Source organism: Myxocyprinus asiaticus, chromosome 29 (assembly GCF_019703515.2).
Source record: "Myxocyprinus asiaticus isolate MX2 ecotype Aquarium Trade chromosome 29, UBuf_Myxa_2, whole genome shotgun sequence".
Classification (NCBI taxonomy): domain Eukaryota; kingdom Metazoa; phylum Chordata; class Actinopteri; order Cypriniformes; family Catostomidae; genus Myxocyprinus; species Myxocyprinus asiaticus.
The window spans coordinates 32954309-32970609 of NC_059372.1; the positions used below are offsets into that span (position 1 = coordinate 32954309).

The following is a 16301-nucleotide window of genomic DNA, read 5'->3' on the forward strand; positions in this document are numbered from 1 at the left end:
ATTGGTGTTCTATGAAAAGTTCAGATTCTTAGCTTTCAAATGATGCCACATACAGCATGCCTGACTTATGTATCCGTGAACTGATTTCGCGATATAGCGCCCCCCTTTGGTACGACAATTAAAACAAGGGGTTTAGGGGTTAAAACAACAGTAGTGTTGGACCCAAGGTGCTGTATCCTGCTCTAGCAGAAACTTTGAAGTAGTTTAAGAACATGAGTAAAAAATAAGAAAAAAGATTGTATAGAAAGAACATTTAAACAAATAGAATTAAAATACCAAAAAAAGACAATTTTTTTACATTGACTTAAAATAAGACTCTTAGTACAACCTCAGACTGTCTCCACTTGATAGCAGAATGCAGCAACGATAGATTTTCCTGCCTCACATTTCAGTGATCATGTTACAATGTAATTACTTATGTCAGTAATGTGTAATACACGTAAACAACATCATTCTATCTCAAAATAATCATATTGTGACATCAGTTTATCAGTATAATTACTTACAATCACACAATGCTACAAACCTATAGAGCACAGAGATTGATTATATTTTGTTCCCCCTTGATCATGTTTTTAGGAAACCACTGATTATTAAAATCGATTTTTAAGTGTTTTTGTTTAGTTTTTGGGGTTAATTATGTTGGACTTCAAAAAATATTGACAGTAAGATGTGAGAATCAATTTGCAATATTGATCTGTTCTCACCCACACCTGTCATATCAGTTCTGAAGATATGGATTTAACCACTGGAGTCTTATGGATTACTTTTACATGCTTTTTGGAGCGTAAAAATTTTGGCACCCATTCACTTGAATTGTGTGTACCTACAGAGCTGAGATGTTCTTCTAAAAACCTTAATTTGTGTTCTGCGGAAAATAAAAAGTCATACACATCTGGGATGGCATGAGGGTGAGAAAATGATGAGAGAATTTTCATTTTTGGGTGATCTATTGCTTTAAGGACTTCCATTTTGAAATAGAAATAAAAGATGGTTTGCATTGCGTTAAAGCTGCCTAGGTGGTAAAAACTCTTAAAAAAAAAAAAAAAAAAAAAAAAAAAAGGTTTTGCTCTATAGTTATATTTGGAATCCCTTTAACCTAAAAAAGTGAGTGACACAAACATAATAAATAGGCAATATAAGTGCTGATTTGTCTCAGTTTAAAACGGCTTCTTGCATTGTCTACACTACAAGCGACAAACTGAAACGCTGCCATTATCATAAGCGAATCTGTCTACACTGAGCGCGCGCTTTGGTTAGGAGCGTTCTAATCGCGTCGCGTCGCTTTGATGCACGCGTTCAGCACATATGATGGAACAGGGATGGTGCGTCGGGCAATGTGAAAAAAAGTTTGGAGTGAGATCCGTGTCTAGGTGTCATTCTCTTCGTCTCTCCACTTTTGGCTTGTGACGGGACTCCTTCGGAGTTTAACGTCGCCTTAAATCAGGTAAGGCACTTTCAATTAATCTGAGTGAACAGGTGGGATAATGCATAATCCCTGGGATTGATCATTATTAGTTGCAGAGGTCTTGATCCGAAAGTGCGCGTCACTGCTCTAACTCTCATCCATCAGGCATGGGCATTAGTTTAATGCAGAGAAATGTTCCTGTCATATTAAATTGCAAAAACTTAACGTGTCTGTTGATTAAACGATAGTATAAATAGAAACGTGCCAGTGCAAATGTCATTTTAAGGTGTATCAACCTGCAAAATTCTTGTTTATGCCATTGATCTCCCTGCCTATCAAAAACAAAGTTTCTTTCTTTCTTTCTTTTCACATGTGGTGCCATCTAAATTAACTGGTTTTATTCAAGTCAGTTATATTATGAAATATGATTGAATCAACCTGACTACATAATAATAATAATAATAATAATAATAATAATAATAATAATAATAATTTTAAGGGTCATGCAAGGTAGAAATATCGTTTTAAGATAAAAACTGCACATTTTCAATTTCTTTCAGTGTGAAATTTATGGAACTATCCTAAACAGTTACGCTGAATTCAACTTTAAAATCTATAAAATCAACTTTATAACTCCTCTTTCTGATAGCAATCCAACCAATTATAGCAAATAACGTGATTTAACATTATTTAGCATGTTAATCAGAGTGGTTGGAGGAGCAATGCAATGAGTGCATTGTGAATGTTTAGGCTCATCTCAGGGACAGGAGAAAGAGGAGGTCGTTCAGGGCAGGGGCTACGGTTTGTTCTCTGAAGCCTATGTATTCAGACTGCTGCAGCTTTTCACAGAGAAATAGGTCAAACCTCTTTCATTGTGACCCAACTTGACTGAGAGCGGGTAATTGGCAAATCCCGAGATACAGAAATACCCTGCTGAGACGTTAATATCAGGCTCAGGCTTTACATGGACACCAGAAACATGTTGAAGTACACACGGATGGCTAAAAGTTCTTCTTTAAGCAGCAGTGCACCAAAGACAAGTATTTTGCGTCTACGTCACTGACACCAAAACATCATTATTTTTCGTGCTGTAACTGAGTGGATTGAAATTCATTTTATAACTAATTGTATAATACTTTTATGGTGCTTCTTTCAAGGTTTTTTTTTTTTTTTTCACTATGAACTGTTGTTGCATGTCCAGACCTGCAAGACCTCCAGACCTCCTTTTGTATTCCATGAAAAAAAAAAAGAGAGTAAATGTATGATAGAAGTTGAATTTATAGGTGAACTTTTCTTTTAAATAAGAGACAATCTTTGTCTCAGCCATGATTAAACTCTTGAAGCCCTTAGACTGGAACCCGATACACATAAATACCATACAAACCTGTAATCCAATTTATCAACAGCTATCTAAATTCCACATACCTCTCCTCATCTGCCACCTCCACCAGATTTTCTCCTTGGTAATGTCTGTTTTTCTGGATTATTGTGCCGTTTTAGGGATAAACTCCTTTGTGGGATTCCTGCTGTGGCGAGAATGAATTTTAGGCCATTTTCTAAAAGTCAGTAGGCAGTGGAGACTAAATTGTTCGCAGTAAACACAGAGTTAATCTCAATGTCCCTTTAACATTATAGCCATTTTCTAATGGCTATTCATTATGGACCTAACAGTATTTGAGAACTGCAATAAAACCTTTTTCACTCTTTTTTAATCAATATTCTTATCTCAAGCAACTCTAACCTGTAACTTGACAAAACTGACAGAGAATAAACTAAATAAACTGGACAATTACAGCATTTGTTTTAGCACGTTGCTATTTGGTTGTTACTGTCTTATCTCAATGCGAATCATGGTGCATTCAAGTTCTCCTGAGAAGTTCGGAAATCGTAAATACCAGAGCATGTGAGCGGAGTGAAGTGGTGATAATTCCACCTGAGCAGAGAGCGCCTTTTTGAAGATTCCTCTCCGCTCGCTCAACCCAGAATGCGCTTCGTGATATGCTGGTTTGGGAACCTGCGAAATAAGCAATAGGCCTGAGGGAGTTCAAACATTGTTTTAGTGAAGTTGCAAACCTTATAGCTTAAATAAACGCAAAGTATAAATCAAAGTTAAGAATGAGGAAATCGAAAGGGAGTGTGGCGAGACCGTGAGAATTTGCAAAGATTCCTTTTGGAATACGTCACATTGCCAGAAAGCATGAGGATGTGCTATGTGAACATGGTAGTGTGGCAAAAGGTGAGCTAGAAGGCTACACTACCATCCGATAATAAATTAATAGATAAGCAGATAGTAAGGTATCTTCTTGTTGTGCAGTCATGTCAGTGCAGCTGCCAGCTAGATGCAGGGGTTCTGCGGGGTTGTGATTGTTAGAGCACCATCAATTGAATATGTAAGCTTAATAAAAATGTATATTGGCAAAGCAGATTTCCTTGAATCCTGGCGAACATGCAAAAAAAAAAAAAAAAAATGCATCAAAACTAATAAACATGTATGATCTTGCAGATCAGTGTGTTCTAATTTGCAGGCGGAGCATTCGGCTTTCATGCTTTCATGGTACAATTGAGCATTTGACTGTAAAAGATGTCCGCTCTCACATAGAGAATTTCATAGCGGAATTATTTCACTTAATCGACCACCTGTTGCTTTCGATTTCTGCTTTGGGATAAAGTGCACATAACTGCTGGTCAGTTTCCCAAAGCCAAATCCACACCTTAATGATAAGTGAAATGTAAAAAACGGACTCTAGATTAGTGGTTGCGGAACACATCTTCCGACATCGCTTGCTGCATTCATGCGCAGAGAAAAAATAAAAATGATTGTACATTAGAAAAAAAAAAGTTTTCTTAAAGACAGTGTAATTCGTGAATTAAATATTTTTTATTTGTTTTGGGATCAATAAACATGATTTCATCTAATATATATATATTGAACAAATCTCACTTTATGCAGGATGAATAATTTTTATTTGTAAAATCCATGGTCAAACCTTGCTGTACACATGAAGAGCGCATGCACCAGACATGATCGTTTGATGCATATAAAGTCCAGATTCACTTTATGCTGCTTTAAAAATGTCAAGGAAAAACAAAGGGGGCACATTAATTACTAATATAATAATTATTATATAATTAACCACAGTCCTTTAGATTACATATGATTCGTACATATACAATTGTAGGAAATGTTAATCAAGCAACAATACTGAAAAAGAGAAAAACATTCACTGTTCTTTTCTTGATAACTTAATACACCCTTTAAAACTGAACACAAAATTAGGATGAGAAATTGCTCATTTTAATTTACAGACCTAAAGTCTGATAGCATTAAATCAGAAACATATTAATGCATCAAATCTACAGTGGCCTAAAAATAATTCCGTGGAGACAACAGAAGAACAATTATGAATTTCACTTTTACCTGTATTTCCTGGAACCAGTCCATGTTTTCATTATTGCCACAAATGACTTGAACAAACTTTAAAGTTTTCTTGGTTGGTTGTGTCACTCAGGTCCAGTTTAAACTGAAAAGTGTGAATTTATGCATATACAAATTTCCGCGCCACAGCACATATGTTTTATCACTTACACAGGCATTTTTGATAACTTGTTTAAAGTAAATAAAGGTAATTTAGAACTGAAAAAAATGTTAAGGCATTATTTGAAGACGTTCAATGGCATATGTGCTAAAAGAGAAATATTTAACTGATGATACCCGATTATCTAACAGCCATTGTAAACCAGTACAAAATAAACAGCAAGATTTTATATACAAAAACACAACAATACAGTCACATCATTTCAGATGTGAATATTAATTAATAAATGTTGGCCTATAGCCTATATTTCACCCAGAGGGGCACCTCAGCCCATGTGGGTAAAGTGGCAGTTGCTCGGGAAATTTCATGTCGGAGCCAGATTTGAGTGAACTTTTTTTTAACAGTGAGCATGAGCGGTACTTGAACAAACAAATATATGCAAACTAAACAGCACAGTCAAAATCCTCATGTAAAACTGAATTATTACCAATAACAATTTGCTTCTGCCATGATTCTTAAACCGACACAACCCTAACTCAGAAAGTCGGGGCTAAAAGAAAATCCAGATTTCCCCGCTTGTAATTACGACTTTGTGGTGACGTTCATGTGTGCTTAAGTCGTAAATGCGATCAGACATGACTTGAATGCACCATTAGAAACAGTAGGTTGACATTTTCTTGAGTTAATCTTGGTCTGTGCTTACCGAAATTCAAAACACTGCCCCCAGTGGTTGAAACGGGAAGTGTTTTTTAACGTAATGTCATGTGAGCTACAGTTTCTGAGTGAAATGCTCGTAGAGGAGTGCCAAAAGCGAGTTGTAAAGTTGTTTTTAGCTTTAATTGATATAATACATTGAAGAGGATATTCATATTCATATTCATATTCATGAATATTGACGCTGAGTTCTTAGTTGCGAGTTCGAATCCAGGGTGTGCTGAGTGACTCCAGCCAGGTCTCCTAAGCAACCAAATTGGCCCGGTTGCTAGGGAGGGTAGAGTCACATGGGGTAACCTCCTCGTGATCGCTATAATGTGGTTCTCGCTCTCGGTGGGGCACGTGGTGAGTTGTGCATGTATGCCGTGGAGAATAGCGTGGGCCTCCACACACGCTACGTTTCTGCGGTAACGCGCTCAACAAGCCACGTGATAAGATGCGCTGATTGACGGTCTCAGATGCTGAGGCAACTGAGATTCGTCCTCCGCCACCCAGATTGAGGTGAGTCACTATGCCACCACGAGGACTTAGAGTGCATTGGGAATTGGCCAAACTGGGGGAAAAAAGTGCTTTGGGACCTACACTCACTTGGCGCAGCGCTTAAAGTGTCCCCACTGCCCAACGCTGGTTGTTGATTAGAGAGCAGAACCAATGTCTCCTCAACAGTGTCTCCACTGTATTCCTCAACTCTAACCAAATCTGACGTACTCAAAGGCACACCCCCGAACACATCCTCCATGTTCACTGACTTTGAACCTTTCCCCTCACGAGAGAGAATTTGGTCTACATGTCTGCGCACCAATTTTCCATCTCCCAACATGTCTTTGTAAGAGAGAGGGCCCATCACATTTGCAATGAAACCAGGAATCCACTTTGGTCCATAAATAAAGTTCCTTGTCAGTACAGCATCTCCTTCACTAAATCTCCTCCCTGGCATATGGTTGTCATGGTGTTCTTTTTGTTTGCTCTGTTTATAATGTATCTTATGTTATAGATCTGGATGTATCAGATCTCAGTTTATGCCCTAACATTTCTGCAGGACTCCAACATGTTGTGGATTGTGGTGTGATTCTGTAGCTAAACAGTACACGTGACACTTTTGTTGCAATGCTCCCCTCTCCTGTTTTTTTCATCATGGTCTTAAAAGTTTACATGGCTTGTTCAGCAAGACCGTTGGATGAGGCATGGAATGGAGCAGAAGTCACATGTCTTATGCCATTTTTGATCATGAACCCTTGGAACTCCGAGCTCACAAAACATGTCCCATTGTCAGACACCACCATTTCTGGCAGATCATGAATACTGAAACTCGTCTATTTGCAGTCTGACCCATGGTTTGTCAGGCCACTCCCACGGATGAAGTGGTGCTGATGCTGGTGCTTTCCGATGTTCCTGACATGTTAATCAACCTTTCACCAGTGATTCAATGTCGTCATCTAGCCTCGGCCACCAGAAATAACTTCTCGCCAGAGCCTTCATGTGAGAGATGGCAGGATGACACTGATGTAGTTGCACTAATGCAGCTTGCCGTCCCTGTGGTGGCATAACAACTCTAGCAAGTAGGGCTTAAACTCTGTTTTCTGTTTGACAGGGCCACCCCTTTAGCACGAACTCTCTCACTCGGGCCAGAATGGGATCCTTACCAGTCCAAGTGCTTACATTCCTCACTGACAATAATGAAATGTCCTCCATCATTAGAACTCGATCCTCCCTGCAAGTTTCTTGAGAGGTGTTGGGGACAGGACACCTGCTCAATGCATCAGCATTCCCATGATCTTTGCCTGGTTTTAGACAATCTCATACTCATATGCTTGCAGCATGACTGCCCACCTTTGAATACATGGTGACACCAGTTGTGCCACAGCTTTCAGTTCACTAAAAAGAGACAACAGTGGTTTGTGATCTGTACAAATAGTGCATTTTCTGCCATAAAGATACTTGTGGAAACGCTGTATTCCAAAAATAACAGCGAGACCCCCTTTATTGAGCTGAGAATAGTTACGCTCTGCTGGGGTAAGTGTTCTGGACATGGAACTAATGGGTCTGTACTTGCCATCACACATACGGTGAGACAAAACAGCTCCTACCCCATAGGGAGATGCTTCAAAAGCCAAGATCAAGTCTTTTTGGTATCATAGTGTATGAGCACCTCAGGAGACTGAATGAGCTGTTTGGACTTTTCAAATGCTTCGCTTTGCTCGGCACCCCATTGCCACTTTGTACTTTTTTTCAACAGGTTGTGTAATGGGGCTAGCAAGGTTGACAGTTTTGGTAGGAATCCGTGGTAGTAATTAAGAAGACCAAGATAAGCTTTCAATTCTGTAACATTTCTGGGTGCAGGGTTTTTTTGGAGGGCTTCTACTTTGTTTGGTATGGGCCTTAGGCCCGTAGAGTCCACTTTGTGTCCTAGAAACTCTGCCTCTCGTTCCAGGAATGCACACTTTTCTCTTTTAAGTCTCAAACCCCCTTCCTTGTTGCGCTTCAGAACCTCACTCAGCGTGTGCAGATGCTCTGAATCATCCTTGCCTGTGATTAGAATATCATCCAGGTATATAGCTACATGAGGGATGTCCTGCAGCAACGCTTCCATGATACGCTGAAAAATAGCAGGATTGGATGTGATGCCAAAAGGTAATCTGTTGACTGTGAATATTCCTTTGTGTGTATTCAGTGTTACATATTTTTTAGACTCCTCATCTAAAGTCACCTGCTGATATGCATGGCTTGGATCCAGTTTGGTGTATTTTTCTCCCCCTGCTAACTTTTCTAGTAAGTCTTCCAGTTTAGGAATGGGGTATTGTTTTAGCTGTGATGCACGGTTCACTGTAAGCTTGTAATCTCCACAAATTCTCACAGAGTTATCTGGTTTAAGAACTGGCACGATTGATACAACCCATTCTGCGAATTTGACAGGTTCCAAGATTTTGTCTTTCAGTAGTCTTTCTAACTCTACTTCCACTTTTTTCTCATGGTGTAAGGGACCGGTCTGGGTTTGTAGTATCTTGGTACTGCATCGCTGTTAACCTAAATCTTTGCTGGGGGGCCTGTTCATGTCCCCAAGACTTCTTTGAACACAGACTCATGCTCTGTTAACACATCTTCCAGCGAAGTAGCTCCAACAAATGCCCAGTTCTTTAATCCAACCCTGGCCCAAGAGGTTTGGCCCTGTGGTGGACACAACCACAACTGGAAGCTCTCTCACCTGTTCTCCATGCTGAAGGACTACATCTGCTGCCCCCAGTATGTCTAAAGACTCACCCTTGTACATTTTGAGGTTTAGTGAACAGTCTTTTAACTCAGGTACATTGTCAACACCCCATAACTTGACACATGCTGCTTTTGTTATAATTGTCACGCTGCAGCCTGTATCAGTTTCAAAACTGATGTCAGACTCATTCACTTTTAAGCACATTGCGATTGGAGCAACTTTTGGGAGTTGAGTCTCTGACACACTTTGCATGGTGAACACTTCCTGATCCTCACTGGAGCTGGTTTCTATATTTTCACTTATGTGGTGAGCTGATCTGTTTTTCTTTGCTTTTGACTGCTGTTGTTTGTGTCTCACTACTCCTTTTTGCTTAAACTTGGTAAAAGGCGACCTTGCTCTACACATTTTCCTGATATGACCCCTCTTACTGCATTTGTGGCACTGTTCTTGAAGGAAACGACATTCGTGCGGTCCATGGTCTCCATTGCGTCTGTAACAGGAGAGGCGAGGTTAGATGTGATGAGTTTTGTTCTGAGCCTCGAACTTGTGCACCGTCTGCAATGACTGTTTAGTGTGCACATCCCCTGATGCTTTGTTTTGGTATTGTAAATCCAGCACATCTTTATTTGCAGTCTCTATGGCTTGTGCCAGCTTCAGCGCTTTTTCAGTCAGGTCTGATTCCACTAACAAACGTTTCTGTATTCCGTCGCCTCAATTCCACACACCAGCCTGTCACGGAGCATTTCTTTCAACTTATCATCATACTGGCAGTATTGAGCGAGTTCATGCAGCACCGCAACATCTTTAGCCACAGTCTTGTTCGGTTGTCTGTTCCGAGAATTAAACTTGAATCGCTGCACAATTTCACTAGGTTTAGGGTTGTAGTGGTTCTTTTAGCAGCTCCACCAACTCATCGTAACTCTTCTCCCGGGTTTTTCAGAGCTGAGCAAATTTCTCATGACGCTGTATGTCTGGCTTCCGACTGAACTAAGCAAAATGGACCGTTTTTCAGCAGCAACATCAGTGTCATTTGCTATGAAGAAATGAGACAGTACCTCGCAATATTCCTCCCATGACTTTGTTTTACTGTTGAATGGAGTGAGTCTTCCCAACACGACCGATATTGCTTCTTCCCTCGACAACAACTCAAGTTGAACTGGAACTATAGAAGAAAATTCCTTTGCAATTCTTGCAACTTGTGAACTTAATCATATGATTTTCAAATCCTCGTCGCCAATATGTGATAACTTAAGATCACAATAAAAACAGGCTGCTTACTCAATACTTGCAACTTTATTACATACACCCGCTTGGTGTAGCCCCAGTTTCTCTTATACATGCCACCCACCCACTTGTCTAACCAATCAGATATAAGCATACTATCTCCTATGATAGTCTATCACATTTCTACTCTTAAAGAAACAACACAATTTCTTCTATATAAACTCACATTCACCAATTACTACACATAATCACAAACCCAAACGCCAACCCAGGGGCATCTGTAGGATTTGAAAACATCAGGGGCTGAGGCCAAAACATCAGGGGCTTTAAGAGTATCCCACCATAAGCGATGAATGCATAGAAATAAAAATTATGCACATTTGGTGTGACAGTAGGCTACCATGGTATTTTGATTAAACTATGTAATTTAAATAATACTCTAAGGTATCTGAAGTATTTTAGTACTTTGAGTTATTTTCCATCTAAGCATCTCAAACATTTTGAATTTGACACAGATTTTTTTTTTACTTTAAGGTGCTATATGAAATCAAACAAAATGTAATTAACACCTTATTTCTATGCAATTAGGGTCACACTTTATATTAGGTGGCCTTAACTACTATGTACTTACTTTAAATACATACAAGACTATGTATTTACTGTGTAACTACATGTTGTTCTGCAAAATTCCCACATTTGCTGCTACTGAGGTTGAGGTACGGGCAGGTTTAGGAGTAAGGGTAGGGTTAGGGTTAGGGGTTAGAGTTATGTTTTGGGGTAAGGGTTGGGTATTTGAAGTCAAACAAGGCCAGTTTATTTATTAAATATCATTCATACAGAACATACACTCACTGAGCACATTATTAGGAACACCTGTACACCTATTTATTCATGCACTTATCTAATCAGCTAAACAGAAATGCCTTGTTGATGAAAGAGGTCAGCGGAGATGGCCAGACTGGTTCGAGCTGACAGAAAGGCTGCGGTAACTCAGATAACCACTCAGAATGCACAACACATTGAACCTTGAGGCAGATGGGCTACAACAGCGGAAGACCACGTCAGGCACTTTATTAGAACCATATGTTCCTAATAAAGTGCTCAGTGAGTGTATATTACACAGGAGGAAAACTTTGTCCATAATTTTTCCATACATCTTGGAGGTCCAGACTTTAAACCCCTTCATTTACTTGCCCTTATAATTACAGTGCAACACTATAAGCATAGGTAAGAACATGGATGGCTCCTTTAGTTACTGTAGCTAGTCTTTAGTACCTTGTCAGTGCTGTTTTACTGTTTGAAATGTTTGATTTCCTCCATAGCTATTTAAACTACACAATTCTGAGTAGAAATTAAATGGGTCACAATCGTTTTGTTGTAAGCACCAAGATATAAAGGGAACGCACGTGCTCCAGAGATACAGTAGGATAGAGCAGAGTGCTTCACACGAGTGGTTTTGTGATGGCTTGTGCAACGCTCGTGCAAAAACCAGGCTTGAATCATGCGTGTTTCAGATGAGGACACATATATAGCATGTATAAAACGGCAGATGAATATCATTAAAATTGCTGGAAAACTGCTGCAGTAACCAACATTTACTTAACTCCTGCTTCAGTTCCAAAAACATTCGGGGCTGGACCAAAATCATTCAGAGCTCGAGCATTCAGAGTGACGCTCCTGTCCCAACCCTAAACCTAACCGTCAGAGGAGTAAAAATTTTATCTTGGAGGGAAAATCTAACCTCCAAATCACACTCTTCACTGCTTATGCGAACACAATGGCTTCCTTTGTTTCAGTACAGGTATAGAATCAACGTCTCCCACGCTGCTGATGCAACACGCTTCCAGTAGTGCCACAGGAGAAGGTTAATACATTTGAACTGATGTAAAATGTCTGATGGGAGATGGCACTTATCAGTAACTCGGCAGATTAGGGCTGATGTCAGGATACTGGAATTTTCAGAAGCAACATGCTGACTTGTTTCTTCCTTGGTTGTTAAGTTGTTCTTAAAGGGTTTAGCATGTTGCTACAGTATGCGGTTACTAGGGTGTTCTGGGTGTTTGATAGGGCATTGCTAAGGTGTTTGCCAATGTGAAACCCCAGATAAGGCATCGGCCCTTCCAATTTAAATTTATGGGATTTTAAGTAACAGCAAACTGTGCAAATTGGAATTGTGTACATGTAAATGTAATTGCTATGTTTATCCAAAGCAACCTATAGTGGGCCTATATTTACTGCAGAGAAAGCCCTGTAGAGCAAACAACTTTCAGTGCTTTGCTCAAGGGCTCAGTACTGTTAGTGAAATTCTGTAGTTATCCACTTTGTGTAAACACTAAGGACATAGTAGCATAGTAGAATTTTGGTTCCTTAAGTAGCTTACACTGCTACAAAATAAAACAAGACTACTATAAGAAAATTTCAAGCTTGCAAAGTGGTTTGTAAAGAAAAGTCCTACTTCTAGCTTGTTGATATTCAGACAGTGCAAGCATTTCATCTTGTTAGTATTTCAAAGTTAGCAAAAGGAGGGAGTCGTTTTAGGATTTTAAAGTAAAACCTTGCTTTTACATGCTGCTTTCTTTCAGACAGGTCTGGGCCTCTTTCCCAAAAGCATCATAAGTCTTAGTAGATCGTAGAATCCATCTTATGATTCATCTTAGTTTTGCGGACCGTTTCCCAAAAGCATCTTATTTAAGTAGTACTTGAATATGCTCGTAGATTAACGAGTGCTCTGGAGTTCTCATACGGCGCTAAGAACATCGTAAGGACACAGACTTATGCACACACTTGCAAGACAAACGTGAAATTACACCTAATACAATTTAAACACCTATAGCTACACTTTATGCTCATTTAATATCAGTATACATACGTTTTATTTTATTTTTATTTTAATCGAAAAGGCTAATAATAATAATAATAATAAATATAGCTGCAAGCAGCGATACCGGGGTCAAGCCAGTTATCGGAACTATGAGCAGCATAGTATTTTTAGAAATAGCATTATAGTTTTTGACCACAAGGTGGCACTGTCCCGAAACGTTTTGAGTCCCTTCAGAGCATCGTGCCAAAGACACATACCGAGTTTCGTAACGATACGCCAAGTCTTTCCCAAAATGGCCAACATAGGAATTTTTCATATCATTGGACTTGCTATACCCCACTGAATCTAATGAGACCAATATGATGATTTTATGACAAACTGTTCAGAAGTTATAAGCAAATAATTTTTCATATCTTGTGAACACTGTTCCAAAACTGAGCAGGCACCCTCGAGTCATGGTGTCTATGACAATTAATAAATTTGGTATGAATACGCTAAAGCGTTATGGAGATATAACCTCACATCCATTTTGGCGTGCTCTTCGTCGAATTCGTTGAAGCGCCATTCGAAAACAGTATGGTTTATCAAAATTCTATGAATAACTTTTTGTCGTGAGTGCCTCTTGATGATGCAGGCCAAATGGCCAGACAAACGGCCTAGGACGAGTTCGAAAAAGTAGGTTTTTCAGAAAATTCAACATGGCGGAACAATTTTCATGACGGAAATTACATGCAGTCGAATCGCCTTGAGCCAAGGAATCAGAGAAAAAAAGAATTTCATTTTTAGGACTCACGGTTCAAAAGTTATTAACATAAACGTGAGTGCAAATTTGGGCAGTTGGTGGCACTAAAGGGTTTGAGGTAGAGACACCAAATTTGCTGTGGTAACAGATCAGACTGTCCTCTATCTGTGTGCCAAATTTTGTAACTTTCCCGCAAGCAGTTCTATGGGCTGCCATAGTCTCGAACGGAAGCATAATAATAATAAGAAAACTAACGAAAACAATAGGGGTCTTTCGCCCCTTCGGGGCTTGACCACTAATGATATTAATAATAATAATAATAATAATAATAATAATAATGAATGCATAAAATGGTTAGTCAATATTGGACAAACAGATAAATTAATAAGTAAACAAATAAAAATTATTTGTGGACTAGTTGGTTCCTGGAAGCTTTAATCTCGACCCACAGAGCAATTTTTTTAAATGAAATATTAAAATGCACATCTGATGAACGAAGCAGTGGTTGTGTAAAATAAATATATGGTTCTACACAAAACAATTGCAAAACAAAATGCAATTATGTGGTGAATTAAGTTGTACATTTAAGAAAATATTTTTAAATATTTCCAGCAAGGTAAATTACAAACATTTTTAAAGTTATGCAACAAATATAATGAAGTTGCAATGACGAGCAGCACTATACGGTCACATTTCAGCACCTCACGTTTATGGACAGTGTCTCTCTTAAGTAGCACTTAAAGTGCGTCCTTGCATGTTCATGTTAAGAACAGTTTTGGGAAACGCACGTAAAAAATAACAAACGTTCATAAAATCACTTGTAGAAAACGCTCTTAACTGCTAAGATCAGTTGTTATTGGGAAACGAGGCCCTGGTCTATAGTGCTGACGGTTTCCTGCTGTGGGTTTCACAGTCAGTTCTCGGTCTTCTGGGGCCAGTTAGGGCCTCTTCCCTGCAGGACAGTCTTCAAAAACTATAAAGAGCATCTGTATTTTTGTTTCATTCCTCAGAGCAGTTAAATATGAGTTATTACTGAGCCTCTACTCCAGGCCCTTTGTGAAAAGGGGTTGTTATCTCGGAGATCTGGTGGAACTAGTGATTTGGCATGGTCTGCCTGTACTGTAGATCTGCTGCTTTTTAAAGCTTTGGATACTACGCTGGATGTCAAGAACATTTTTGTGCTACCGTTGGTCATTCTGAAGGCGGGTTTTGTGGCATTGTCCATTAGAATGTGGGTATTCGATGATATAGCAAATATAGTGCTTATAGAAAATCATCATACCCCTTTATAATAGTAACTTTTTTTTCTCTTACAGCCTGAAATCAAAACCCATTAAAAAAAATAAATACAATTTCCAACATTATTTACAAGTTTTACCTTACAACATTCAAGTAACGAAAAAAGGCAACAGTTAAAATTTTTATAAAAGATTAAAAACTAGAATAACAGGGTTTTAAAAGTGATCATACCTCTGGATTTAATACTTCGTAGAGCTACCTTTTGCTTTAATGACACCCATTAGTCTGTTTGGATATGTTTTACTAGCTTCACGCACCTAGATTCTGGAATATTTGCCCATTCTTCCTTGCAGAATTGTTTAGGTTCAATCAAATTGTGGGGTGAGCAGCGATGGACTGCTATCTCCACAGGTTTTCTATTGGATTTAGTTCAGGGCTCTGACTTGGTCACTCAAGGACTGTGACGTTGTTTTTTTGGTGATGTGTTAAGGGTCATTATCATACTGAAATGTGAACCACCTGCCCATCTTCAGTTGTTGAGCAGAGGGGTACAGATTTTATTCAAGAATTTGGGTGTACATGACAGCATCCATTTTCCCTTCAATCCTGAGCAAATGCCCAGTCCCCGCTGAAAAGAAACACCCCCACAACATAATGTTGCCACCACCATGCTTCACAGTAGGTGTTTTGTGTTTAGTTTTCTCCAAATATTGCGCTTGGGGTTCAGTCCAGAAAGATCCATTTTTGTCTCATCTGACCATGAAGTATTCTGATGCTAGGTGGCAAAAAGGTTTTATGTTCAGATGAGGCAAATTTCTAAATATCTGGCTTCACAAAAGAAGATGCAGTGACTACTATGCTGGGGCATATGGGCTCAAGTGAATCTGTGAATAGTTAATTTGATCTGGTTCATTAAAACCATCCATATGAACGGAATGATTTGGAATTCCCAATGCTACATACAAGTGGACTGGTGAATCATTTATTTTAACCGGTTCATTTACATGAACCGTCTGAAGGAACCGATTCACATTTTTGGACTTCCCTTGAGTGAGTGTGTGAGAGAGAGAGAGAGAGAGAGAGAGAGAGAGAGAGATGAACTGATGGATGAATCGAATTGACCAACTATAATAGCATTTTTAACACTGGAGTTTAAATTAGAGATTATATTTTTCTGTTTCTCATATTCGCTAGTCACAAGTAGTGATCGACCGATATGGGTTTTTTAATGGCCGATGCAGATGCCGATATCCAGAGAGCAAGGTGGCCGATAAGCCGATACAATGCCAATATATCACACAATTTAATATAGTAAATAACATAAACATAAAATTGCTAAAAAAATGAATAAATTCTTATTTAGCACTATATTTACTCAATTTCACACTAAACTTTAACTTTGTAAATAA

The 16301-nt window shown here is 39.0% G+C and overlaps 1 protein-coding gene across 1 annotated transcript in view; it reads left to right on the forward strand.

Moving 5' to 3' along the window:
- Positions 1–1323: 1323 nt before the first annotated feature.
- The window catches only part of chl1a (cell adhesion molecule L1-like a), a 118774-nt gene continuing 103796 nt past the window's right edge, over positions 1324–16301 (forward strand). Inside the window, exon 1 of the mRNA XM_051662868.1 lies at positions 1324–1447. The gene's annotated coding sequence lies outside the window, so the exon portion shown is untranslated. The remainder of the gene's footprint in view (positions 1448–16301) is intronic.